Raw genomic sequence first — 21,855 nt, forward strand, 5'->3', positions numbered from 1 at the left:
TTCACACCCAAAGCATGAGCAGCAAAAGAACAAAAAGATAAATGGGACTTCATCAAAATTAAAGCCTTCTGCACCTCAAAGGAGTTTGTCAAGAAAGTGAAAAGACAGCCTACCCAATGGGAGAAAATATTTGGTAACCATCTATCTGATAGGAGACTAATATTCTGCATATAAAAGGAACTCCTGTATCTCGAAAATAAAAAGACAAAAGACCCATTTAAAAATGAGCAAGAGATTTGAACAGATGCTTCGCCAAAGAAGAAACACAAACAGCTAAAATGCACATGAAAAAATGCTCAAAATCACTAGCTATCAGGGAAATGCAAATCAAAACTGCGAGATACCATCTTACTCCCATAAGAGTGACAGCTATCAAAAAAAAGAAGACTACAAGTGCTGGAGAGGATGTGGAGGAATGGCAACACTCATTCACTGTTGGCGGGAATGCAGAAGGATCCTGCCATTCTGCAGGATAGTTTGGCGATGTTAGTTTGCAATAATTAACAAGCTGTACCTGTTTCCCCTGATATGCACTGGGAAAAAGGTAAACCCCCTCCCCCCTGTGGCACTTTCCCACAGGTTAAACAAAGGAACCCAGTAAGGACAGGAGTAAAGGGAGATAGAGATCTTCACCATCTGCACATCAGAGGGAGAGGGAGATCTTTACTACCTCTAACTGCATATCAGAGGGAGATGGAGACAGAAACCTTCACTATTTACAGACCCTTTTAAAACCCTACAGATCAAAAGAAACATTTGCTCTGGCAGCTTTCCAAGAAGCCATAGACAGCCTCAACCCCCCTCCCACTAACTATCATTTCTCTGCCTAGGAAAGTTCTGTATAAACTCAAGTTCCCCCTTTCCAGGAGTGGGCTGAAGTCTCTCTTCAGACCCCCACCATGCTGGTGGGGAGATTGAAATCTGTTATTCAGATTCCCTCCATTGGGAGAGTTTCTCAGTAAATAAATTCTTTGCTTATGGTCAATCAGTCTCCATGTCTCAGTAAGAGCCGTATTTTCTCCAACAGGTGATTTCTAAAAAAACTAGCTATAGATATGCCATATGACCCAGCAATCCCATTGCTGGGTATATATCCAGAAGAACTGAAAACAGGGACACAAACAGATATATGCATACCAAAGTTCATAGCAGCATTATTCACTATTGTCAAAAGTTAGAATCAACCCAAATGCCCATCAACAGATGAATGGATAAATAAAATGTGGTATATACATACAATGGAATACTACTCAGCTATAAGAAGAAATACAGTACAAATACATGGGATAACATGGATGAATCTTGAGGACCTTATGTTGAGTGAAGCAAGTCGGGCATTGAAGGAAAAATATTACATGACCTCTCTGATATGAAATAAGTAAATCAAACTGTCTCAGAGAGCCAGAGACTGGATGATAGGCTTACAGGAAATTGAGGGAGAGAGGAAGGTTGTGAGCTGATGCCTACATGGATGAAATCTATGATAAAGTAGAGGTAAGTATTTATACAGGAAGGGATAAGATGGAGAATTAAGGATACCTTTGGTTGGGGCAGTGAAGGCTTGAGGGGGGCTAGGTTTGGAAGGGTGGGTCAGATGGCCCAAGGAATTGGGGGGAGGACTGGGGAAACATTTGAACATGGGAGATTGTTGTGTGTGTGGTTGACACCATAATGTTGAAAAAACTCTTTAGAAGATAATATAAGGAAGGATTACCTGCTTAAAGGTTCTTAAGGGGGGCGGGATGTGCACAGGGGCAGGCTTCTAGGGAGTGTGTGAGTGCTCATCTTGTCATAGTGTGTTATACCATAGTGTGTTATACCATTATGTCATACAATGAGTGGGAAGGTGTACCCACATCCTGGGGAGGCCTGATGTTCTGAAATAGAGGGAATTGTGTCTCTTGAGAGCATTAGTGGCTCCCAAAGTCAAGTCCACAGCATTGTTGCAATTATCTGTGAATCTGGTCCTTCAAGCAGTGAAGACCAGTTGTCTCTGTGGGCTCTGAGGGGAGAGGGAGAGAGGAATAAAATAGATAGAAGCAGGGCAACTGGGGAGGGCAACGGAAGTGTTCTGAAAGATTGTGCAATGATGGATAAATGTCATGTTAAATTATAACAAAAATGTATAAAAGTCTATAGGCTAAAATGTAAACCACAATGTAAAATATAAGGTAGCTAAAATTCTTGAAAATTTTACAGTCTAAAATATAAACCATAATGTAAACCAAAATGGAACCATGTTTGGTAGCTATGTTTCAATATCTGTACATCAGCTGCAGCAAATATAACATGAACATGTAAAAAGATCATTGCTGGGGAAGGCAGAAAAGGTTTTGATGGTAGATATATGGATATATGGGAGTCCCCTAAGTAGTATATGTGATTTTACTGTGGTCTGAAACTTTAAGACAAATTAAAAATTTAAAAAAAAAAGGTTGTAGACATTGAGGAAGAAATGAAAAAAATTGCCTTGTCACTGTACATAAAGGGCAATATCCACCACAGTGATGAAAAGCAAAACTTCAAAAACAAAATATTATAGTATTTTTCATTTTTTAATACACCAATTTATTTTTACTTAATTTTAGTTTTTCTAAATTATGTATTCTATTTCTAATCTTTAAACCTATCACTACTATTACATTTTCCTATTAATTGAATTTGGCAATATATTAGAATTTATTGTTGAAGAAGTTTTGGACCTCAGAGGGGTTCAACTATGGCAGGGGAGGCATGCTGGTGTAGGGTATTATTGATGGGGAACACATGGTTGGGAGGAAGTTCTAGAGGGCATGTATATAGGGTACATAAAAATGTTCGGATATGTCTTGGGTATTTTCATAGTAGTTAGAGTTACAAACGACAACTGAGGGAGTGCTGAGTTCCCAGCCAGAGGAGCTCTGTCACATTCCCCAATGGAATAGCAACAATTCTTCAAGAGCAAGGGCAAAGACCAGTAAAGAAGGATCCTCCAATGATGAGCCCTTGATACTGATGACTATGCTTATGAGCCTGTGTGCCTGAAAGTTCTATGAGGCCTAGAGCTGCAGGGTGCCTAGAAGTTATCTCCTGAGAGCCTCCATGTTGCTCAAATGTGGCCACTCTCTAAGTCAAACTGAGCATGTAAATGCATTACCATCCCCCCAGCATGGGACATGACTCCCAGAGATGAGCCTCCCTGGTGCTAAGGGATTACTACCAATCACTAACTGGTGATGCAACTAGGAAAAGACTTTGATTAAAAGGGGGAAATGGTAAAGACAAATGAATTTATATGGCTAAGAGACTTCAAAAAAGAGTCATGAGGCCATCATAGAGGTTGAAATTAATCATGCCTCATCAGGATCCCAGAGACAGCCAAAGTAGATACAACCCCAGGCACTGGTGCTCCTGAGGGCTATGGAGACACACAGGCTCTACAATCATGGCAGTTGGCTCTGGAGTTCAGCTCTTTGTCAGTGGGCCCTACTTTGGAATTTGTGTTCCTGAGTGTGATGGACTTGGACCCAGATTCAGATGGGACCTCTCTACACATGCCTCTTCTATCACTTTTACTGGACCTGTGGTTGGTGCTGGGGTTGGTGTATACCCAGGAGATTTCAATCTCTGGACCTGCCATGTGCCACCTGGGCCCTGAGCCTCAGCAGAGTTGCAGCTCCTATTCTCCGGTTTGTTGGACTTGCACAGGTCAGCTAATAGGGAGGTGAAGATGGTCAGCTACCACACCAGGGAACCAAGAGTGCCTATAACTCCAAGCAGGAGAATTGTGTCCATCAGCCATGTGGGATCTAAGCCCCCTCCTGATATAGAGGTGGAGTGGACATCAACAACTCAGCATCCACAGGATGGAGGAATAAAATATGGATTAGATTTAACTTACTGTATTCTACTATAGAACTATTGTGACTAGTAATGGAAGAAACTGTAGCACTGATCTGGAAAAGGGGCCCTGCTGAGTGCAGGGAGAGGGAAGAAGAGATGAGATGTGGGGGCATTTTTGGGACTTGGAGTTGTCCTGAATGATATTGCAGGGACAGATGCTGGACATTATATATCCTGCCATAACCCATTGAATGGACTGGGGGAGAGTGTAAACTACAATGTGAACTATAATCCATGTGGTGCAACAGTGTTCCAAAATGTATTCACCAAATGCAATGAATGTGCCACAATGATAAAAGAGGTTTTGATGTGGGAGGAGTGGGGCGGTGGGGTGTTGGGTATGTGGTAACATGTTATATTTTTTAATGTAACGTTTTTTGAAATCCATGTATCTTTTTTAAAAAGACAATTTAATTTTAAAAATTTAAAAAAAAAACACCGTAATGAGATATCATCTCACACACATACACACACAAAAGCATAATAAAGATAAAAAGAATTGAATCAACCTTGCATCCTCAGATAAACCCAATTTGGATAATGTGTATTTTCCTTTACATATAATGCTGGATTCTATATAATAATATATATTTTAAAGATGCCAAGTCTTTATTCCTCAGTAATATTGACCTATAATTTTCTTTTTCTATCCTGTCTGGTTTTTCTAGTATGGTAAATTTGACATTATGATCTAATTTTGATAGACTCCCACAGTTTGCTTTGAATTCTAATTAAAATTCCAATTTTGTTAATGAAAAAAGTAATAATAATAAAACTGCTTTTAAGACAAAATGAAAAATGTAAGACACTGGGGGAATAAATGGAATAAAATGCCACTATACACACAGGACAACAGATCTTACAGTGATGAATGAAAAAACATCAAAAATTTTTAATATTCTTTATTTTTTTAATATTCCAATTTTTTATTTTAGTTTTACTTTTTCTAAATTATTACGTATTTTATTTCTTATGTTTAAACCTATCATTATTATTTCATTTCACTATTAATTGTATTTCATGATCTTGGCTTCATTTTTGAAGAAGTTTTGGACCACAAAAGGGTCACAACTGTGGCAGGGGAGGATCATTGGTATGGGCTTCAGTGATAGGGGACACATGGAAGGAAGTTCACCTGGGCAAACCTATAAGGTACATAAATATGTTCAAATGTTCATGGGGCATTGTCACAGTTGGTGGAGATTCACACAATAACCCAAAGAATATTGAATTCCCATCCTGGGAGCTCTGCCATATTCTCTAATGGAACATCACTGATCCCCGAAGTGCAGGGCAATGACTAGTAAAGAAGGATGGTCCATTGATGGACCCTTGATACTGACAATTATGCTTATGAGACTTTGCTCTTAAATTGCAACTTAGCCTAGTGCTACAGGGTGCCTAAGAGTTCCCTCCTGTGAGCCACCTTGTTGCTACAATGTGGCCTCTCTAAGCCAAACTCAGCATAAAAATGCTTTATTTTCCTCCAAGCATGAGCTATGACTCCCAAGGATGAGCATCCCTGGCACCAAGGGATTACTACCAAGCACCCAAAAGCAATGGAACTGGAAAAAGACCTTGAATAAAAGGGGGGATAAGGTTAAAATCATGTCCTTTTTCAAGCAGATTTATGAGCAGATTTCTATCAAGTAAGTCTTTTTCTTTTCTGCCTAATCATCCTAATACTTAAACGCATCAGGGAATAGCTCTGCTGGAAAAGCATTTATTCCATGCATGACATCCCTGTCTATGCACTCAAGGTTCAAAATATGAAAACCTGTTCTGTGTGTGTTTGAATAAAAACCATAAATAAATGTTTTCTTTAAACAAAAAAAAAAGGGGGGGGGAGTAAAGACAAATGAGTTTATATGACTAGGAAACTTCGATGTGAGTCGGGAAGTCATTCCAGAGGTAATGCTTACATAAGTCTCAGTAGGAGCTCATAGATTGACAAAGTAGATACTACCCCAAATAGTGGGGCTCCTGAGTGCTATGGAGACACCCAGGGCCGGCCTACTGTCACAGCAGATAGCTCCAGAGTTTGGTCCCTTGCCAGTGAGCCCTATTTTGGAGTTTGTGCTCCCCAGTGTGACAGAGTTTGACTCAGGTGTGACTCTCTACACATACCTCCACCATCCCATTTTATTTGAATCTATATTTGGTGCTAGAGTTCTTAGATGTATGTCCAAGAGATTTGAATCTTTGGGCTGCCCATGTACCAGCTAGGACCTGAGCCTCAGCGGAGTTTCAACGCTTACTCTCCAGTTTATTGGACTCACTCAGGACAACTAACGAGAAGGTGAGGATGAATAACCACCATGCCAAGGAAATGAGAGAGTCTACAGTTGTAACCAAGAGAGTCCCATCCATCAATAGGCAAGATGGTGGCAGAGTAAGGCACTCCTAGAGTCAGCTTCTGCTACAGGAGAGTTAGTAAACACCCAGAGCTATCTGGAGCTAGCTGAAACACCTATCTGGGGCTTCCAGGAGACCAGAAGAGCATTCTGCAACGTCCTGGAAAGAATGGAAAGAGGAGACTGCCCATCTGCAGAGAAGACTCATAAGTAGAGACCTCAATGCCAAGGAGGGCAGTGCCCATCCTCTACTGGAGGCTCAAGCCGCCTTGGGATCTGTTCTGGGACTGGAATTGAAAGCTCCATTTCCCAAAAACAGGGGAACAAGAGACGGTTTTTCAACAACTTCAGCTACTTATGAGTAAATTCACTAGGCTAAAGTATAATCCTGAGAAAGCTAAAGTTTGAATCTGTCCAAGTCAGAAAGAGGCCAGTAGCCACCATCTTAACTCCATGCCTGGCATTAGGAGAAGTGGGGCAGAATGAAAATCACAGTGCTGGTAGGGACTGGCTTCTTTCCATCTAGATCAGTTTGCCGCTCTAGCATAAGACCAAACCCCACCTGGAATCCAGGGGGACCTGTGCCAGCCTCTCCAGGAAATTACCGGTCAAGCCACAGAGGCCAGTGATCATCCTACTTTGGCAGCACAAACTGTCCCAGGAGCTATTCTGTGGCTGGAATTTGAAGCTCCATTTCCCTAAAACAGGGGAGGAGGAGATGGTTGGACACTGATTTCAGCTACTGATTGGCAGATTTGACTGGCTAAAGTATAACCCTAAGAATAGATAAAGTTTGAACTTGTCCAGGTCAAAAAGAGGCTGGTACTTGCCATTTTGACTCCGAACCCAGCATGAGGGAAAGCTGGGCTGACAGAAAATCACAGTGAGGGTAGGAACCAGTTTCTTTCACCCAGATCAGCCTACAGCCCTAGCCTAGGCATCAGCCCCACCCCTAGCAGGGAGAAGGCTGGCAGGCCCTGCACCAGCCTATGCAGGAAACTGCAGGTACATTTGATTGGCACAGACTGAATAATCAGAAATCTATCAGGGCAACTGCAGTCGTCTTGGACCCACACTGCTTAGATTGCTGCCCACAGCTGCAGCTTCATCACCACCCCAGGCAGGGGAGAAAAGGACAAGAAGGACATCAGTCTCTCTGGGCAACTAGAGTATAGGCCTAAACAACTTGAATTATTCCACACAGCTGTGACCCCATCCCTACCCCTGGAAAAGGAGAAAATTGGGAGAAGCTTCATCAGTCCCTGGGGTAATGAGGGCAGCTTGAGCCCCCACAGCTTATAACACCAACTACATCCTTGGTTTCTACTGCACAATCAGCAAGGGAGAAAGGACAAGAAGCCCTAAACTAAAGAGAAAAACTGCATCGAGAATAATTACTCTAGTAAGCCAGGTGCAAAGACATCAACAAAAAAATTACATCCACACCAAGAAAAAGGAAGTTATTGCACAGTTAAAGGAATAAGTTAAGCCTCCAGATGACATAAAGGAGTTGAGACAACTAATCATAGATGTTCCAACAAATCTCCTTAATAAATTCAATGAGATGGCAAAAGAGATTAAGGATATTAAGAAGACATTGGATGAGCACAAAGAAGAATTTGAAAGCATACATAGAAAAATAGCAGATCTTATGGGAATGAAAGGCACAATAAATGAAATTTTAAAAAAACTGGAATCATATAACAGCATATTTGAAGAGGCAGAAGAAAGCATTGGTGAGCTTGAAGAAATGGCCTCTGAAAGTGAACATACAAAAGAACAGTGTGCTATATCATTGGGTGGAGACCCATACAATGAGTGTATAAGTGTACCCACATCCTGGGGAGACCTGATGTTCCCAAATAGAGGGAATTGTGTCTCTTGAGAGAATTGGTGGCTCCCAATTAGTTAGGGCAGTCTACTATGCCAAGCCCTCAGCATTGTTGCAGTATTTATAAATCTGGTCCCTCAAGTAGTGAAGATTAATTGTCACTGTGGGCCCTGAGGGGAGGGGGAGAGAGGTATAGAATAGACGGAAGCAGGGCAACTAGGGGGCAATGGAAGTGCTCCACAAGATCATACAATGATGGAGATAGGACATGTTAACTTACACCAAAAGTGTATAAAAGTTTATAAACTAAAATGTAAGCCATAATGTAAAACATAAGGAAGCTAAAAATTTAGAAATTTGTACAGTCTAAGAATATAAACCAAAATGTAAACCATAATGTAAACCATAATGTTTGAAAGCTATATTTCAATATCTGTACATCAGCTGCAGCAAATATAACATGAACATGTAAAAAGATCATTGCTGGGGAAAGGGTTTGATGTTGGGTATATGGGAGTTCCCTATCTTGTGTATGAGAGTTACTGTGATCTAAAACTTTTTCTAAAAATTAGAAAAATAAAGAAAGGATATAGACACTGAGGAAGAAATGAAAGAAAGTGCCTTGCCACTGTACATACAGAGCAACACCTATTACAATGATAAAAGGCAAAATGTTTGAAACAAAGTTTTATAATATTTTACATTTTATTAATACACCAATTCATTTTTACTTTAGTATTTCTCAATTATTATGTATTCTATTTCTAAGCTTTAAACCCATCACTGTATTTCAATTTCCTATTAATTGAATTTGGCAATATATTAGGTTTCATTGCTGAAGAAAATTTGGACCACAGAGAGGTTCAACTATCGCAGTGGAGGAACACTGGTGTGGGATGTTATTGATGGGGGGCACATGAGTGAGGGGGCGTTCTCCAGGGCATGTATATAGGGGACATAAAAATGTTCTGATACATGTTGGATATTTTTATAGAAGTTACAGTTACAAACATCAACAGAGGGAGTACTGAGTTCCTACCCAGGGGAGCTCTGTCACATTCCCCAATGGAACAGCAAAATCCCCCAAGTGTAACAGCAAAGACCAACAAGGAAGGATGGTCCAATAATGAGCCCTTTATACTGATGACTATGCTTATGAACCTGTGTGCCTGAAATATGAACTGGCTTAGAGCTGCAGGGTACCTAAGAGTTACCTCATGAAAGCCTCGATGCTGCATAAATGTGGCCACTCTCTAAGCCAAACTCAGCATGTAAATGCATTGCCTTCCCCCCAGCATGGGACATGACTCCTGGGGATGAGCCTCCCTGGCCCCGAGGGATTACAACCAATCACTAACTGCTGATGCAACTAGAAAGAGACCTTGAATAAAAGGGTCAACTCAGACCAGCAGAATATCTCAGCCCAAATGTATGATCCAGTGTTAAAAATGACTTTTTGACCTTGAATAAAAGGAGGAATTGGCAAACACAAATGAGTTTATATGGCTAAGAGTCTTCAAAAACGAGTTGGGAGGTCATCAGAGGGGTCACACTTATGCACACCTCAGCAGGACCCCAGAGAGAGCCAAAGTAGATGCAACCCTAGGTGCTGGTTCTCCTGAAGGCTATGGAGATCCACAGGGTATATGGTCATGGCAGATTGATTTGGAGTTCTGTGCCATGTCAGAGGGCCCTACTTTGGACTTTGTGCTCCTGAGTGTGATAGAGCTGGACTCAGATGTAACCTTCCTACACATGCCTCTTCTGTCACTTTTACTGAAACTGTGGTTGGTGCTAGGGATGGTGCATGCTTAGGGGTCTGGACTGCCCATGTGCCAGCTGGGCCTTGAGCCTCAGTAGAGTTGGGACTCCTACTCTTTGTTTCTTTGGACTTACCCAGGCCAGCTAACAGAGAGATGAAGATGGTAAACACCACACCAGGGAATCAAAAGTGCCAACAACTGCAACCAGAGGAATTGCATTCATCATTCATGGAACCTAAGCCCCCTTTTGATCTAGAGGTGGAATGGACATCACTATCCCAGGGTCCACAGGATGGAGGAATAAAATATGGATTAGAGTGGGCTTACTGACATTTTACTATAAAACTATTGTGACTAGTAATAGAAGAAATTGTAGCATTGAGGTGGAGAATGAGACCACGGTAGTTGCTGAGGGCAGGGAGAGGGAAGAAGGGATGTGATGTGGGGGCATTTTGGGGACTTTGAGTTGTCCTAAATGATACTGCAGGATCAGATGCTGGGCTTTATATATCCTGCCATAACCTTCTGAATGTATGGGAGGAGAGTGTGAACTACACGTAAACTATTATGTATGTGGTGTAGCAGTGCTCCAAAATGTGTTCAACGAAGTGCGATGAGTGTGCCACAATGATGGAGGAGGTTGTTGGTGTGGGAGGAGTGGGGTGCAGGAGTCGGGGGTATACGGGAACCTCTTATATTTTTTAATGTAACTTTATTTTGTGTGATGTATATATCTTCAAAAATATATAATTTACAAAAATGATGGGGTGGGGGTGGGGAGTGGGGTATATGGGAACCTCATGTTTTTTAAAATATTTTTTAATGTAGTGTTCTTTGTAATCTATTAACTTTAATTTAAAAAGTGTAAAAATAAATAAAACAAAATGGATCAAGGACCTAAATATAAAAGAGACAATTATAAAGCTCCTAGAAGAAAATGTTGAGAAACATCTTTAAGATCTTGTGGTAGGGAAACGGACTTTGGCCCAGTGGTTAGGGCGTCAGTCTACCACATGGGAGGTCCGCGGTTCAAACCCCGGGCCTCCTTGACCCGTGTGGAGCTGGCCACGCGCAGTGCTGATGCGAGCAAGGAGTGCCCTGCCACCCAAGGGTGTCCCCCGTGTGGGGGAGCCTCACGCGCAAGGAGTGCGCCCGTGAGGAAAGCCGCCCAGCGTGAAAAGAAAGAGCAGCCTGCCCAGGAATGGCGCCGCCCACACTTCCCGTGCTGCGGACGACAACAGAAGCGGACAAAGAAACAAGACGCAGCGAATAGACACCAAGAACAGACAACCAGGGGAGGGGGGGAATCAAATAAATAAATAAATCTTTTTTAAAAAAAAAAGATCTTGTGGTAGGTAATATTTTCTTAATCTTATACCGATAGCACAAACAATGAAAGAGAAAATTGATAAATGGGACCTCCTCAAAATTAAACACTTTGTCCTTATAGGACTTTGTCAAAAGGGTGAAAAGGCAGCTGAATCAATGGGGGTAAATATTTGGCAATCACATATCTGATAAGGGTTTAATATCCATGATATATAGAGGTCATACAACTCAACAATAAAAAGTCAGACTGCCTGATTAAAAAATGGGCAAAAGAGTTCAAAAGACAATTGTCCAAAGAAGAAATACAAATGGTGAAGAAACACATGAAAAATGTTCAACATCACTAGCAATTAGGGAAATGCAAATCAATACTACGAGATATTATTTCACACCTGCTAGACTGGCCACTAGTAAAAGTTGGAAAAGTGTAAGTGTTGGAGGTAGGAACACTTATTCACTGTTGGTTAGAATGTAGAATGGTACAGCCACTGTGGAGGACAGTTGGGCATTTTCTAAGGATGTCGAATATAGACTACTTACCATGTGACCTGGATATACCATTACTAGGTATATAGCCAGAAGAACTGAGAGCAGTGTAACGAACAGACTTCTGCACACCCATCATTATTCACGATTGTTAAAAGCTGGAAACAACCCAGGTATCCATCAACTGATGAATGGGTAAACCAATTGTGGTGTATTCTCCCAATGGAATAGTATGCAACCATAAGAAGAAATGTGGAAGCATGACAACATGGATTAACCTGGAGGACGTTATGTTGGGTGAAGCAAGCCAGATACAAAAGAACAAATACTGTTTGATTGTGCTATTATGAACTGAACATATAATGTAAAATTATGGAGTGACGCCTTCTCCCAGGGGCTCCAGGCACCCTCTGCCTGCCCCTTCTCCCCCAGCAGCTGGGATCCTAGGCCCTCCCTTCAACAACACGTGCTCGCACCCGGAGCCCCTGCACGCCGGCTTTGCGCTCCCTCCCTCAGCAAACACTTCAGCCCTGGACGAACCCCACGTCCCCCCGGGAAGCTGCGTGGAGGAGAAAGGCCCCAAAGGACCAGCCGGCCCCGCGGGGCGGCCCCACCACCGACTTCAAGAAGCCCAGCGCCGCTGGCATCCGACGCCACGGTGTGGGCACGGCTGGTCCCGGGCCCGAGGCTCCTGGTCTGATAAGGGCTGAGCGCGGGGCTCCCCTCCTCCGCGCACAGGGCACTTCCCCGCCGCCCGCAGCCAGAGCAGGCGGTGGTCTCAGTGCTGAGCGGGCGGATGTGAAAGAAGAGCCCGTGCCCCGTCACTGCACCCCCAGCCCAGAGCCAGCTCCAGGCCGGGGGACTCAGACCCCGGCCCCCCTCCCTGCCGGCTTGAACCGCGGCGTGGCCCCGCAGCCCTGTCAGCGCCTGGCCCTGGCCCGGGGGCGCTGAGCAGTTGGGTCCCCACAGCTCCGCCTCCAAGCCAGGAGAGTCGCAGCTGGACCCTGGGGCGCGGGTTGCACCAGCCCGGGCGGGGCTTTCTCTCCAGGAGAAAGGGCCCCTCAGGACAGGCGGGGGCTCCCAGAGCCCCTCCCGCTCCCCCAGCCGGCTTTCCCTCCCCACCCCTCCAGAGGCAGCCCCAAGGGAGAGTCTGGAGACCCACGGAGCCCGTGGCTGGCCCCGCCTCCCTCACTGCCTGCTGCATGCCCTCGGCGCTGGCCCCTCCTGCAGGGCCTCGGTTTCCCCCTGGAGCTGGTCAGGGGAGGACCTCCTCCTGCTGGGTGAGGAGAGGGAGGCGTCCTCAGCCTGCGAGCACCCTCTGGGTTCCACTTGCGGCCCCCGCAGAATTGACAGTAACAGGACCAGAGAGATGCCTGAGCCCAGCCTCTGCCTCCAGGCTCTGCTCCCAGACCGGGGTGGGGAGAGCAGGTGGGGGGCGAGGGAGTGCCGGGTCCTCATCCGCCAGCACCCAGACCCTTCTGGTAACATGCTATTAAGGAAAAACGCAGCGATTTTGAGGGTCCTAGAGGCCCCCTGTGAGGGTCTGGGGGAAAGGGGCGCCTCGTTTAGCCCCTCCCACCCCGCACAGATCCTGTGACTCCCCCTTGCTGTTGTGAGCAGCCCCGCAGTGCTGCAGGTCACAAAGTGGCCACGTCAGCCTCATGGCCGTCGTAATAACCTGGCCCCGGGGCGGCGGAAGGGGGCGAGCAGGCAGTTGCGGCTGGTGCCCAGAGCCAGTCGCTGTCTTGCTTGGCGCGCTCCGTGGGTGCGTGGCGAGGTCGTGCGTGTCTAGGCTAGAGGCGCGGGCCGGCGGCCGCTGAGCACGCGCAGAGGCGGAGGTAGCGCTTGGAAGAGACTTTGGTGGACTTGCTGGGCCTGACTCCAGGCTTCCAGAGAGACCAGAAAGATGGGGAGCCGCGCTCCCCGGGCGCCCGGGCCAGCGCCCTTATGGCTGCTGCTGCTGCTCCTGCAGCTGCAGGTGTTGAGCGTGGGGGGCAGACCCCATCAAGTTCGGAGCGGGAGGGGCGCGTGGCTCCAGAATTCAGGGGATTTGGGAACCTGCCAGCCCTCCTTGGATCTCTATTTCGTCCTGGACAAGTAAGTTGCTGGGGGCGCCTGGTGCACTGGGGGTGGGGGTGGGGGGCGGGGAGGGTTGTTGGAGCAGGTCCAGGCTCCACAGGGAGGTTCTGCCTGGGTCCAGGGCCTGGGGAGCCCCTGTTTTGTGGGCGCTGCGGGAGGCCCAGGGGTCAGTCGCAAGAGAGGTGGCACTGGGAATGCCTCGTTTCCCGAGGCAGAAGGATGCTCCAGGCTTTTGTGTCCAGATACTTTTCCGTTGGAGGTTTCTACTGAGAAATAGACTAAGATGCAAGGCAACCAAGACGTTCATTTGGCCTCAATGGCAATTCGGGGAGCAGAGATTCAGGGAGCACCCCAAGTAGTGTTGTGTTGTGGCATTTCCAAGCAAGAGATTTCAAAGAAAAAGACGAGCACAAAAGTTGACGCTGGTTGGAGGATGTTCGGGTTTATGTTAGGAGTTAGCTGAGTCCTTTCATTGCGCTTTGCTTTTTGGTGTGGGGATGCCCCTGAGGTTTTGAGGAGCCTGTGCCTGAGGCTTTGCAGACTCGAGTGGTTTGTGACACCTGAGACCTGCCTAAGAGTCACCTCCCGCGTGGCCTCCTGACTCCATTTGAAATCTCTTGGCTGTCTAACTCTGTTTTCTTTTAGTTCTTTATAAGGAAGGGAACATAAGCCACCACAATGTTTCTGAAGCTTCTGTCCCTTCTTTTAAGTGGCCTTCAAGTGGGCTGATCTTTAGTCTATAAGACTTCTGGCTCTACAGGGTCCCAAAGAAGCAGGTTCGTGGCTTTCTTTGGGTATTTTAAGTGTCGCTGGTGCTTGGAAAATCCTTTGCTTTGCTTCTTCTGGTGGCTTTGCTTCCTTCTTCACAGTCACTTTCAGGAGCAGCTGGCGGGTCTGCTTGTGGCCTTGGCCCCTGGGCAGTGGCTCAGGTGCCTCCTGGCCCCTGTGAGGTTGTCCTTCCAAAGAAGGAAAGGGAGGTGCAGGGTCAGCCTTGGAGAGATTGTCTTGCTTCTACCTTCAGCTCCTCCTGTTGGCTTGGCAGTGAACTTTGCATTCATTGAAGAGTAATGGAAGTGCAACCAATGGTAATTCTGCTGGAGCACTTTATGGTTTCACCGTGGTTGTCTTCTTTCATCCTCCAAACAGCCCTGGAATGGACAGGAGCAAAGGGGGGTGTCCATCCAAGTCTGGGTGGGAGGGGTGAGGCCCTAGGGGTGAGTGAGGGACCCAGGGTCAAGTGATGGCAGCAGATCTTGGAAGAGAATCCTTTCCTCTGCCCAGTGGGGGGACTTCTGACACACCCTGGACAGTCTCGCCTGGTTGACATCCCCTTGGAGAGTGGATCAGGGTTGGAGGACGGCTGGATCTGGAGGGGATGACAGCCTCTCTAGTTTAGTCTTTTTGGAAAGGGCAGTGAGGCCAGAGGGCCCCCCGCTGCTGGGCAGCCATCCTACTGCTCTCCCAGGCTCTGCTGTTTGGCCCAGTGGGGGCACAGCCCAGCCAGGGTTGGAGGAGGAGCTCTGGCACCAGGGGTGTGTGAAATCACATTAACTGAGCACTTACTACATGATAAGCAACGAACTAGACACTTTAGTCCCTGACAACTGAGGGAGTGTGTTCGATTCCCCTCTTTTAGGATGAGGCGACTAAGGCTTGGAGGGGCTAAGTGGGTTGGTCAAGGCCACATAAACCTAGTTTGCATTTATATTTCCTTACTGGCTAATGATGTAGGGGCTCTTTTCATATGCTTATTTTTCATTTGTGCATCTTCTTTGGTATGTTCAAGCTTTTGCCTTTTGTTTGACTGAGTTTTTTATGCTTCTGTTGTTGCATTGCAAAAATTTCTGTATATTTTAGACATTAAACCCTTATTAGTTTATGATCTGCCACTATTCTCCCATTTTATAAAATATTTTCAGTTTTCTTAATACTGCCTTAATGAATTAGTTTTAATTGTTATGAAATGGAACTTACATATTGTTTCTTTTGTTGTTCATACTTTGGCATCATATCTATGACTCCATAGCCAAATAGTATATCATAAAGATTGTTTTCTTCAAAGAGCTTTGCATTTTTAGCCATTATAATTAGGACCTTCATCCAATTTGAGTCAATTTTTGTATATGATATGAGGTAGGAGTCGAGCCTCATTCCTTTGCAAGGGGATATCCAGGTTTTAATGATGTCATTTGTTAGAATCTAATCTTTCACATATGTGTGTTACTGACAATTTTGTACAAAATCAATTGTCCATATATGTTTGGGCTTATTTCTGTACTTTCAATTCTATTCCAATGGTCCAACGATGCATTATCTTTAGGCCAGTTCCACACTGTTTTGATTACTGTAACTTTGTAGTGTATTTTGAAATTGGAAAACGGTATGCTTTCAACCTAATTCTTCTCTTTCAAAATTGTTTTGTTATCTGAGGTTCCTTGCAGTTCTATGTGAATTTGAGGATCAGCTTTTCCATTTCTGCAAAAATGGCTGCTGTAATTTGACAGTGATTGTGTTGGATCTACAGATTCTATTGGGCAGAATTGACATTTTGGCAATATTAACTCTTTCAATCCATGGATATGGGATTTGTCATGCCACACATTTATGCCTTCTTTAATATCTTTCAATTCTCTTTTGAAATTTTCACTATAAAAGATTTTACATCCTTGCTTAAATTTATTCCTAGATATATTATTCATTTATATGCTGTCATAACTGGAATTGTTTTCCTATTTTTGTGTTTAGATTGTGCATTGTTAGTATATAGAAACATAATTGATCTTTAATGTGTTAAACTTGTACCCAGTTGCTTTGCTGAATTTGTTAATTCTAGTAGTTTTCTTATGGATTCCCTTGGCTTTTCTATTTAAAAGACAACATCATTTGCAAAATAGATAGTTCAATTTCTTGATTCCAATTTGGATACAGTTTATTTCTTCTTCCTTCTTAATTGTTCTGGCTAGGACTTCTAGTACAATATTGAATATTGAATAGCATGATTAAAATGGGCATCCTTATCTTGTTTCTGATTTTAAGGGGAAAGATTTCAGTTTTCATCATTGAGCAAGATGTTAGATGCGAGTTTTTCTTTTTTCTTTTTTGTCTTTATTTTTTTTGTTACATTCAAAAAATATGAGGCCCCATATAACCCCCACCCCCTCACCCCACTCCTCCCCCATAACAACAACCTCCTCCATCATCATGAGACATTCATTGCACTTGGTGAATACATCTCTGAACACCACTGCACCTCATGGTCAATGATCCACACCATAGCCCACACTCTACCACAGTCCACCCAGTGGGCCATGGGAGGACAAACAATGTCCGGTAACTGTCCTTGCAGCACCACCCAGGACAACTCCAAGTACCGAAAACACCCTACATCACATCTCTTCCTCCCCCTCCCTACCCCCAGCAGCCACCATGGCCACTTTCTCCACACCAATGCCACATTTTCTTCTATTACTCATCACAATAGTTCATGAATAGAATATCAGTAATTCCACTCTAATCCATACTCTATCCCTCCATCCTGTGGACCTTAGAATGGTTGTTTCCACTCCACATCTATATCAAGAGGGGGCTTAGATTCCACAGGCATGCTGGATGCAATTCTCCTGCTTTCAGTTGTAGGCACTCTTGGCTCCCTGGTGTGGTGGTTGACCTTCTTCACCTTGTTGGCTGAGTGGGGTAAGTCCCATAAACCAGAGTGTAGGATTTGCAAGTCTGTTGAGGCTCACGGCCTGGCTATCACATGGTCAGTCCAGAGATTCAATTCCCCTGGGTATACATTAAACCCCAGCACCAACTACAGTTCTGGTAAAAGTAACAGGAGAGACTTGTGGACAAAGATCACATCTGAGTCCAGCTCCATCACACGGAAACACAAACTCCAAAGTAGGGCCAACTGACATGGCACTGAACTCCATCTGCCATGACCATAGAACCTGTGGGTGTCTGTAGCCCTCAGAAGAACCAGTACCTGGGATTGTATCTACTTTATCTGTCTCTGGGGCTCTGCTGAGGTGTGCGTAAGGGCAACCCCTCTGATAACCTCCTGGCTCTTTTTGGAGACTCATAGCCATATGAACTCATTTGTCCTTTCCATTTCTCCCTTTTATTCAGGTCAAAAAGCATTTTTAACTCCTGGTATTATATGTAGACTGAGATATTCTGCTGGTCCGAGTTGACCCTTTTATTTAAGGTCATTTTCTAGTAATTGACCTTTATCATAAAGAAAAAGTTCCCTTCTAATCCTAGAATTCTAAGTGTTTTTATCAAGAAAGGGTGCTGGTTTTTTTCCAAGTGTGTTTTCTGCATCCATTTAGATGATCATGTGTTTTTGTTTCCTTCATTCTATTCATGGATTGATTTTCATATATTGAACCAGTCTTGAATTTTGGGATATATACCACTTGGTCATGGGTACAATCTTTTGTCACATGCTGTTGGATTCAGTTTGCTAGCATTTTGTTCAAGTTTTTGGCATCAGTATTCACAAGGGAACTTGCTCTGTAATTTTCTTTCCTTATTAGCCTTTGGTATCCAGGTAATGCTGGCCTTATAGAATGAATTATAAAGTGTTCCTTCTTTTTGAATGCTTTGGAAGGATCAGAGAAGGATTGGTGTTATTTTGTACTTGAAGTATTGGTAGAATTAACTATTGAAACCATCTATTCCTGGACCTTTGGTGAATGGTTCTGTTTATTCAGTGTCTTTATTTGTTATAGATTTGTACAGATTTTCTCTTTCTTCTTGAGTCAGTTTAGGTAGTTGATGTATTTTTAAGACTTTTTCTAATTGACCTTGGCCCTCTAATTTGTTGGTATAAAATTGTTTAGAGTACTCTTTTATAATTCTTTTTATTTCTATAAAGTCAGTAATGACATCACTATTTTATTTTGATTTTAGTTATTTGTATATTTTTTCTTTGACACTGTAGGTAAAATACAGTCCTTTTTGTCCAATTATCATAAACCCAAGTTTATTTCCATTGATTGTCTCAAATGGTTTTCCATTCTCCATTTCATTAATCTGTGGTCTAATATAGAAATTATTTCCTTCCTTCTGGTAACACTGAATTTATTTTGCTCTCACTGGTTCATCAGGATGTGAAGTCAAGTTATTGATTTGAGATTTTTCTCTTCTTTTTCATATAGGAATTCATTGCTATAAATTTCCTTTTCAGCACTGCATTCATTCTATCCCATGAATTTTGGTATGTTGGCTTTAAAAAAATCTTTCTAAGTATTTTCTCTTTTTTTCTTCCTTTTTAATTAAAAAAAATGTTACATTAAAGGACTATGAGGTCTCCATATATCCCCTACTCCCCTCACCCCACTCCTCCCACATCAACAACTTCTTTCATCATCGTGGCACATTCATTGCATTTGGTGAATACATTTTGCAGCACTGCTGCACCACATGGATAATGGTTTACACTGTAGTTTACACTCTCCCCCACTCCACCCCGTGGGCCATGGCAGGACATGCAATGTCCAGCATCTGTCCCTGCAGTTCCACCCAGGACAACTCCAAGTCCTGAAAATGCCCCCACATCAGATCTCTTCTTAATTTCCTCTGTGATTTCTTCTTCAACCCACTGGTTTTGAAGAGTTTGTAGTTTAATTTCCACATATTTATAATTTTTCCAGTGATCCTTCTGTTATTGATTTCTAGCTTCCTTCCATTGTGCTCCAAGAAGTTACTTTGTATGATTTTCATTTTTTAAAATTTACAAGTATTATGCCCTAACAAATGGTCTTCCTATGGAATGATCCATGTGCACTTGAAGGATGTATGTGTTCTGTGTCGTTGGGTAAATTGCCCTATATATGTCTCTTAGTTCTAGGTGGTTTATGGTGCTATTTCAATTTTCTATTTCTATGCTGATTTTCTGTCTCAATGTTTTATCTACTATGGTAAATGGTGTGTTGAAACTATTATTATAGAACTGTCTATTTCTCCTTTCAGCTTTTTCTCCTTTTTCTTCATGTATTTGGGGCCCTGTTGTTACATGCATATATGTTTTATAATTGTTATATCTTCTATTTTAGTTGACTCTTTTAGCAATATATAATAACCATCTTTGTTTCTTGTAAGAGTGTTTGCTTACCATATATTTTTTCAGATATGAAAGATATCAGATATCCATCTTAGCTCTCTTTTGGTTATAATTTGCTTGGGGCATTCTTTTTCATTTTTTCACTTTCAACCTATTTGTGTCTTTGGAATGAAAATGAGTCTCTTTTAAGTGCATATAGTTGGATCATGCTTCTTTATTCTTTCTGCCAATCTCTACCTTTATATTTGAGTGTTTAATTCATTTACACTAAGGTATTTATTTAAAAGGCAAGACTTCTAGCATTTTGCTACTTGCTTTTTGTATGTCTCATCCATTTTTACCCCTCTTTTGCTCCATTATTATCTACCTTTTTTTGCTAAGGTGATCCTTTATCATGACCCATTTTGAATCACTTCTCATTTCCATTTGTGTAGCTAATTTGGACATTTTTGTGATTAACATATGGATCACATTTGACATAATAGATCTATTATAGTTTATTTTCAATAGTTTACACATAACCTTTTCCTATTTCTCTCCTTCCCTATGTTACATTTATTGAAAGGTTCTTCTTACATGTGTGCTCTATAATGTATCATTATGGTTGACTTTATGCATTTGAACTTTAAGCCATATAATAAATAAAAGATGGTTTTACAAATGACACATGCAGTAATATTGACATTTACATTTAGCCATATATGTACCTAAACCACAGGTGTTTATTTTTCAAACAGCTTGGAGTTGATGTCTAGTGTTCTTTCCTTTCAATATGAAGGAGTTCCTTTAACATTTTTATAAGGCATGTCTATTTGTAATGAACTTCCTCAGTTTGTGTTTATTTGGAAATATCACAGTTTCTCCCTCATATTTGAGGAGAACTTTTGTAGATATATTATTTTCCTTTGACAATCATTTTTTTCTTTCAACTCTTCAAATCTTTCACGCCATTGCCTTCTGTCTTCCATATATTTGAATTAACAACCAAATGTTAATCTTCCTAAGCATCCCTTTTACAAGATGTATCACTTCGTTCCTGCTGTTTTCAAGATTCTCTTTTTATCTCTGGGCTTTGCCATTTCCACTAAAATGTGTCTTAATGTAGATCTCTTTGAATTTATCTATCATGAAGTTGATTGAGCTTATTGGATTAGTTTATTTCTATCTTTCATCATATTTGTGACATTTTTGGCAATTATCTCTTTTAGAATTCTTTCTTCCACTTTTTCTCTTCTACCTCTGGGATTCCTATGACATATGAATTGGTACACTTGATATTGTCCTACCATTTCCTTATACTCTCTTCACTTTTTCATTCTTTTTTCTTTCTGCTTCTCAACTTGCATAATTTCAATGGTCTTATCTTCTGGTTTGCTGATCCTTTCTTCTTGTTTCAGTCTGTCCATGCTATTGAATTTTCCTCATGTTAGAATAATTTTAGTTCCAGAATTTCTATTTGATTCCTCTTTATAATTCCTGTCTCATGATTGAAATAATAATTTTGTTAATATATTGTTTTCCTGGTTTCCTTTAGTTCATTTGTCCTGTTAAGAGAATTGATCTATGATCTTTGATTAGTAATCCAAGTGACTGGGATTCCTCTGTTAAAAGATTCTTTTGAATTCATTTTTCCTGCAAATGAGTCATACTTTCCTCTCTCCTTGCATTTTTGTAATTTTTGGTTGAGAATTGGACATTTTGAGTTTCGAGTATTGTGGTCACTCTGCAGGCTAGCTATTGCCTTCCTCAGTCTTCCAGATCAAATAAAAGACAAAAAAGTGAGGGGGTAGAATAATAAGGAAAAAAAACATACCCTCACCCCTTCCAAAAATGTCTGCCACCCCTTAATTCTCTAAGTAGATGCCAGTGGAAAGCTGGAAGCTATTGTTGCCAGGAAAGCCAAAATCAAGGCTTGTGTCTCTGCAGGTCCTTCATGACCCATCCACCAGAAAATACACACAAAAAGAGAAATGAAACTGTGTTAGTCAGGGTTCTCTAGAGAAACAAAATCAATAGTAGATATCTGTCAATAGTATGCGATTTTATAAGAGTCTCTTATGTCAC

Source organism: Dasypus novemcinctus, chromosome 6 (assembly GCF_030445035.2).
Source record: "Dasypus novemcinctus isolate mDasNov1 chromosome 6, mDasNov1.1.hap2, whole genome shotgun sequence".
Lineage (NCBI taxonomy): Eukaryota > Metazoa > Chordata > Mammalia > Cingulata > Dasypodidae > Dasypus > Dasypus novemcinctus.